This window comes from Salmo salar, chromosome ssa15, assembly GCF_905237065.1.
Source record: "Salmo salar chromosome ssa15, Ssal_v3.1, whole genome shotgun sequence".
In the NCBI taxonomy this organism is placed as follows: domain Eukaryota; kingdom Metazoa; phylum Chordata; class Actinopteri; order Salmoniformes; family Salmonidae; genus Salmo; species Salmo salar.
In genome coordinates, this window is record NC_059456.1 from 99,372,028 (window position 1) to 99,379,878 (window position 7,851).

Genomic DNA, 7,851 nt, shown 5'->3' on the forward strand with positions numbered 1-7,851 from the left:
ACCAGAAAGCATGTAGTCCTTGGCTCAGACAGCGTAGTAGTGTGGGCTCAATAGCATCTCATTAGTGTGCAAGATCTTAAGAATCAGCTGTACATGTGATGGAAGAATGCACTGTGCATGCAGAGGGTTGCAATTCCATTGAATTTGGGAAAGTTTAACCAAAATATGACCTAGAATTGCCTTATGAGTATCCCACAAAAAAGGTTCACTGTTATAAGCTAACTTTTTTGATGAATTAAAGCAAAATTCCCCAAATTCCAGGGCTTAACTTCCCATGGACAATTTTCAGGAAAATTCCGGAAATTTACCGGAAAGTTTCCGACCCTTTGCAACCCTAGTGGCCAATGATTTCAAGTTTGTATGTAGGCAGCAGCCTCTCTGTGTTAGTGATGGCTGTTTAACAGTCTGATGGCCTTGAGATAGAAGCTATTTTTAGTCTCTCGGCCCTAGCTTTGATGCACCTGTACTGACCTCACCTTCTGGATGGTAGCGGGGTGAATAGGCAGTGGCTCGGGTGGTTGTTGTCCTTGATGATCTTTTTGGACTTCAAGTGACATCGGCTGCTGTAGGTGTCCTGGAGGGCAAGTAGTTTGCCCCCGGTGATGCGTTGTGCAGACCGCACCACCCTCTGGAGAGCCCTGCGGTTGTGGGTGGTCCAGTTGCCGTACCAGGCGGTGATACAGCCCGACAGGATGCTCTCAATTGTGCATCTGTAAAAGTTTGTGAGAGTTTTAGGTGACAAGTCAAACGTCTTCAGCCTCCTGAGGTTGAAAGCTTGGATAGGTGTTTAACATATCAGCTAACCACCTCATATGATATAGGAATGTAATGACCGACAGTCGATAATGTGACACACAGCCATTGGTTGATGCAATGCAACGTCTTCAACGTAATCAGGCAGGAACACAACCAGTATGTGGCAAGGTGATATGTTCAACACTTCCCTCGCGGGCCATCCTTCCAAATCTCATCTTGGAAGTCTGGAGAAATTCTGGGTTTGAATGGGAGTGGAGGTTTTTGTTCAAACTCTTATCTAGCGCACCTAACTAACTCGTTGATAAGTTGAATCACGTTAGTTACTACTGGGTTTGGAGCGAAAACCTACAGGATGATAGCTCTCCAGGAACAGGAACAGAGTTTGTCAGCCCTGCAATAGTGATTTGGGATTTGTAAAAAATAAAAGTAGAGGCCAATAAATCATCAAATAATCTGAATCAATTATGGTAATCTGTTATGTTAAGTATCCGTTGTAATACACCCAGAAATTATGAAGCAATGAAGACCACCTGGAACACACCCGTGTAGACCTGCGACGCTCCTGGAACGCGCCCACGGGCTAGCAACGCGACCACGGGGTATCAGTGTCAAATACACTAGATAGCGGTAAATTGCCGTGTGTTGCTTAGTTGTGACTCACTTGTGGGTGTGCTGGCAGCATATATCAGCATGTTTGATTGTGCGTCAAGAATTCAGCATAGCAAGTTTGTATGGTCAGGTTATTAAATGGGTACATAGTTCAATAGTAATATACTCTAAAACGCTCTGGTGACAAACAAACTTTGCTGCCCTGTTTCCAATTGTCCACATGGCTGGGAGAACCTATTCAAGTAAGTAAATACATTTCGAAAATGTAAAAAAAAAGTATTATTAGCTAACTAGATACAGTGCAGGCTAACTCAAATGAGCTTCTAAATGAGCTAGCTAGTTGGCTAGCTAGCTATCAAGCCAACTTCACATACTGTATAGATAGCTAGCTAAGTGAATTGAATATCACCAGCTACCTAACTTCATATTAGCTAGCTATCTGTCAATCTCCAAGATGGCGTAGCAGTCCAGACGTCTTTGTCTTGTCGTGTCCCGTGTATATATCTTTTTTTTGTCTTCGTATATAGTTCGTATATATTTTTCATATTTTTAACCTCAATTTCAACATACTCTCCTGCAACCCGCCTCACCCAATTTGGTATGGATCTGCTATTTTCTATACTTTAGAACCGGAACCCCCAACAGAAGCTAGCCAGCTAACTAGCTATTAGCTAGTAGTAAGTTAGCCACTGCTAGCGGTCATCAGCTAACCTCAGCCCAGTCAACTCCTGCCAGTCTGCACAGTGCGATTCAACCCAGAGCATATCGGACTGCTTCCTCTCTACCACATCTCCACATCTCCAGATTCCTACCTCAGATCTGAACCTTTTCACCTGGATCATCGCAGCTAGCTAGCTGCTATCCGAATGGCTACTCCTGGCTAACGTCTCTGTCCCGAAGCAAGCACCAGTTAGCCTTGAGCTAGCCTCGTGCTAGACCCATCCCCCGGCTAGCTGAAGAGGTCCATCAGCCACTCCTTGGGCAACAGTACCTATTTAGCCAATTGGCCTGGACCCCTTTTACTGCTGACACGGAGCCCCGCCGATCCATCACGACTGGTCTACCGTCATAATCCGCCCGAGTGGGTTTCAACAGGCTCCTCTGTCGTGACGTCCCCTGAAGGCCCATCTGCTAGCTGCGGCCCGCTACTGGATCATCGCAGCTAGCTAGCTGCTATCTGAGTGGCTACTCCTGGCTAACATCCCTGTCCCGAAGCAAACACCAGTTAGCCTGGAGCTAGCCCAGAGCTCCCGGCTAGCTGAAGAGGTCCATCAGCCAATTTCTTGGGCTACAATACCTATTTTGCCAATTGGCCTGGACCCTTTTACTGCCTACACGGAGCCCTGCCGATCCATCACGACTGGTCTGCCGGCGTAACCGTCCGAGGGGGCTACAACAAACTCTTACGTCGCGACGTCCCCCTAAGGCCCTTCTGCTAGCCTGCTAGCCCCGGCCCGCTAGCTGTCTGAATCACCGTGTCTCCAGCTCGCCTAGCTACTCACTGGACCCTATGATAACTCGGCTACGCATGCCACCCCCTAATGTCAATATGCCTTGTCCATTGCTGTTTTTGTTAGTGATTATTGTCTTATTTCACTGTAGAGCCTTCAGCCCTGCTCAATGTGCCTTAGCTAGCCCTTTTGTTCCACCTCCCACACATGCGGTGACCTCAGCTGGTTTAAATGGTGTCTCTAGAGACAAAGCCTCTCTCATCGTCACTCAATGCCTAGGTTTACCTCCACTGTATTCACATCCTACCATACCCTTGTCTGTACATTATGCCTTGAATTTATTCTTCCGCGCCCAGAAACCTGCTCCTTTTATTCTCTGTTCCGAACGCACTAGACAACCAGTTCTTATAGCCTTTAGCCGTACCCTTATCCTACTCCTCCTCTGTTCCTTTGGTGATGTATAGGTTACTCCAGGCCCTGCAGCGCCTAGCTCCACTCCCATTCCCCACCCCAGGCTCTCTCATTTGTTGACTTCTGTAACCGTAAAATCCTTTGGTTTCATGCATGCTAACATTAGAAGCCTCCTCCCTAAGTTTGTTTTATTCACTGCTTTAGCACACTCTGCCAACCCGAATGTCCTAGCCGTGTCTGAATCCTGGTTTAGGAAGGCCACCAAAAATCCTGAAATTTCCATCCCTAACTATAACATTTTCTGACAAGATAGAACTGCCAAAGGGGGCAGAGTTGCAATCTACTGCAGAGACAGCCTGCAGAGTTCTGTCATACTATCCAGGTCTGTGCCCAAACAATTCGAGCTTCTACTTTTAAAAATCCACCTTTACAAAAACAAGTCTCTCACCGTTGCCGCTTGTTATAGACCACCTTCAGCCCCCAGCTGTGCCCTGGACACCATATGTGTGGACACCATATGTGAATTGATTGCCCCCCCATCTATGTTCAGAGCTCGTACTGTTAGGTGACCTAAACTGGGACATGCTTAACACCCCGGCCGTCCTACAATCTACGCTAGATGCCCTCAATCTCACACAAATTATCAATGAACCTACCAGGTACAACCCCAAATCCGTAAACACGGGCATCCTCATAGATATCATCCTGATCAACCTTCCCTCTAAATACACCTCTGCTGTCTTCAACCAGGATCTCAGCGATCACTGCCTCATTGCCTGTGTCCGTAACGGGTCTGCGGTCAAACGACCACCCCTCATCACTGTTAAATGCTCCCTAAAACACTTCAACGAGCAGGACTTTCTAATCGACCTGGCCCGGGTACCCTGGAAGGATATTGACCTCATTCCATCAGTAGAGGATGCCAGGTTATTCTTTAAAAGTGCTTTCCTCACCATCTTAAATAAGCATGCCCCTTTCAAAAAATGTTGAACCAGGAACAGATATAGCTCTTGGTTCACTTCAGACCTGACTGCCCTTGACCAGCACAAAAACATCCTGTGGTGTACTGCATTAGCATCGAATAGCCCCCGCGATATGCAACTTTTCAGGGAAGTTAGGAACCAATATACACAGGCAGTTAGGAAAGCTAAGGCTAGCTTTTTCAAACAGAAATCTGCATCCTGTAGCACAAACTCCAAAACGTTCTGGGACACTGTAAAGTCCAGGGAGAATAAGAGCAGCTCCTCCCAGCTGCCCACTGCACTGAGGCTAGGAAACACTGTCACCACTGATAAATCAACGATAATTGATCATTTCAATAAGCATTTTTCTACAGCTGGCCATGCTTTCCACCTGGCTACCCCTACCCCGGTCAACAGCTCTGCACACCCCACAGCAACTTGCCCAAGCCTCCCCCATTTCTCCTTCACCCAAATCCAGATAGCTGATGTTCTGAAAGAGCTGCAAAATCTGGACCACTACAAATCAGCTGGGCTAGACAATCTGGACCCTCTCTTTCTAAAATTATCTGCAGCAATTGTTGCAACCCCTATTACTAGCCTGTTCAACCTCTCTTTCGTATCATCTGAGATCCCCAAAGATTGGAAAGCTGCCGCAGTCATCCCCCTCTTCCAAGGGGGAGACACTCTAGACCCAAACTGTTACAGACCTATATCTATCCTACCGTGCCTTTCTAAGGTCTTCGATAGCCAAGTTAACAAACAGATCACCGACCATTTTGAATCCCACCGTACCTTCTCCGCTATGCAATCTGGTTTCCGAGCTGGTTATGGGTGCACCTCAGCCACGCTCAAGGTCCTAAACGATATCATAACCGCCATCGATAAAAGACAATACTGTGCAGCCGTATTCATCGACCTGGCCAAGCCTTTCGACTCTGTCAATCACCACATTCTTATCGGCAGACTCAACAGCCATGGTTTCTCAAATGACTGCCTCGCCTGGTTCACCAACTACTTCTCAGACAGAGTTCAGTGTGTCAAATCGGAGGGCCTTTTGTCTGGACCTCTGGCAGTCTTTATGGGGGTGCCACAGGGTTCAATTCTCGGGCCGACTCTTTTCTCTGTATACATCAATGATGTCGCTCTTGCTGCTGGTGATTCTCTGAGCCACCTCTACGCAGACGACACCATTCTGTATACTTCTGGCCCTTCTTTGGACACTGTGTTAACTAACCTCCAAACGAGCTTCAATGCCATACAACTCTCCTTCCATGGCTTCCCAACTGCTCTTATATGCAAGTACAACTAAATGCATGCTCTTCAACCCGCACCTGCCCACCCGTCTAGCATCACTACTCTGGACGGTTCTGACTTAGAATATGTGGTGTACCTAGGTGTCTGGTTAGACTGTAAACTCTCCTTCCAGACTTACATTAAGCATCTCCAATCCAAAATGACATCTAGAATCGGCTTCCTATTTCGCAACAAAGCATCCTTCACTCATGCTGCCAAACATACTCTCGTAAAACTGACCATCCTACCGATCCTTGACTTTGGCGATGTCATTTACAAAATAGCCTCCAACACTCTACTCAGCAAATTGGATGCAGTCTATCACAGTGCCATCCGTTTTGTCACCAAAGCCCCATATACTACCCACCACTGCGACCTGTATGCTCTTGTTGGCTGGCCCTCTCTTCATATTCTTCGCCAAACCCACTGGCTCCAGGTCATCTATATGTCTTTGCTAGGTAAAGCCCCGCCTTATCTCAGCTCACTGGTCAGCATAGCAGCACCCACCCGTAGCACTCGCTCCAGCAGGTATATTTCACTGGTCACCCCCAAAGCCAATTCCTCCTTTGGCCACCTTTCCTTCCAGTTCTCTGTTGCCAGTGACTGGAACGAATTGCAAAAATCAGTGAAGCTGGTGACTCATATCTCCCTCACTAACTTTAAGCATCAGCTGTCATAGCAGTTTACAGATCATTGCACCTGTACATAGCCCATCTGTAAATAGCCCATCCAACTACCTCATCCCCATATTGTTTTTTTTTTGTTGCTCCTTTGCACCCCAGTATCTCTCCTTGCACATTCATCTTCTGCACATCTATCACTCCAGTGTTTAATTGCTAAATTGTAATTACTTCGCCACTATGGACTATTTATTGCCTTCCTCCCTAATCTTACCTCATTTGCACACACTGTATATAGACTTTTCTATTGTGTTATTGACTGTATGTTTGTTTATTCCATGTGCAACTCTGTGTTGTTGTTTTTGTCGCCCTGCTTTGCTTTATCTTGGCCAGGTTGCAGTTGTAAATGAGAACTTGTTCTCAACTGGCCTACGTGGTTAAATAAAGGTGAAATAAAATAAAATCTTGATGTATTTATCACTGTAAAAAACAAGCTCCAAATGCATTTGTAGTTAGCTAGCTAACAGCCATGGAGGAGGGTGAAAGGAAAACAGCCCCAACTGTCAAAGTGAGAGAGTAGACTGTTCTGGATAGGGCAGGTACTTTTGTGTAGTTACTGTCTCTAGTAGTGAGGACAGACATAATAGTAACATAATATTCTGTGCGGTGTAATTTGAATATAATGAAGTCTGTTTCTTGTGATGTTTTCTGTCCTCAGATAAAGAGAGCTATGAAAGCCTGTCTACATATGAAGAGCGTGATTCTCAGTCCTGGGGACTCAAAGGGGTGCACATTTTTGTTTTTGCCTTAGCACTGCACATCTGATTCAAATGATCAACTCATCATCAAGCTTCAAGTGGTATTTATGTATTCATTTGTGTTGCTATCCTTGATATGATACTGTTATTGTCACATGCTACACATGCACATATGTGTGTACATGCATCTATCAATAAAATGTTATCATGATTTCTTATCAGGGATATTATACTTTAGTAATACACAATGACCTGGTGATGTAAAAGTCTAATTACATTGTCTTCCATATTCCTACAGATACCTTCTAACTGGAGATTTCTTCAAAATGATTGCCTACAGATAACGTGTAGGGCACTGCAAGGTTGGGTGATCAGGGCCATCTGGGACTGCCTCCTGGAGGAATTCAGGTGTGTGAAGGCTACCTGTGTCCTGCATAACTTCATGAGGATGGACACGAGGACCAGGAGGGGATCTGCAGCTCGCCGCAGTCTGCCAAAGGAGAAGCCTGCTACTCTGCAGGATGTTTCAAGGATGGGGTCCAACAACGCAGCAAGAGAGGCAATCCGTGTGCGGGAGATCTTCACCTCCTACTTCTTCGAAGAGGGTGCTGTTCCCTGGCAACACCATAGACTACACTATGCACAACCAAAGGCTCTTTTAAGAGCCATCCACATTGCAATAAAAGTAGTCTTCCATTTACTTAGCTATGTCAACTGCAGTTATTCAATTCCCAGTTTGTCTCCCTTTGATTTCTAGCTAGATAGCTAGCTGCACATCCATAGGCATACAGGTATTGTTATCCTTCACTGCACAATAAGCAAGAACATAGCTAGCTACGTTATTTCATCTATCTGCATTGCATGGCAAATATCTGCAAGGCAAGCATACAAAATTGTACATTCAATTTGCAGTAAATGATTTAGCCAGCTAGATTCTTTACATCCACTGTTTCACAAGATGACTGCCTGGTTTGCTGGTTGTTTCAGGAGT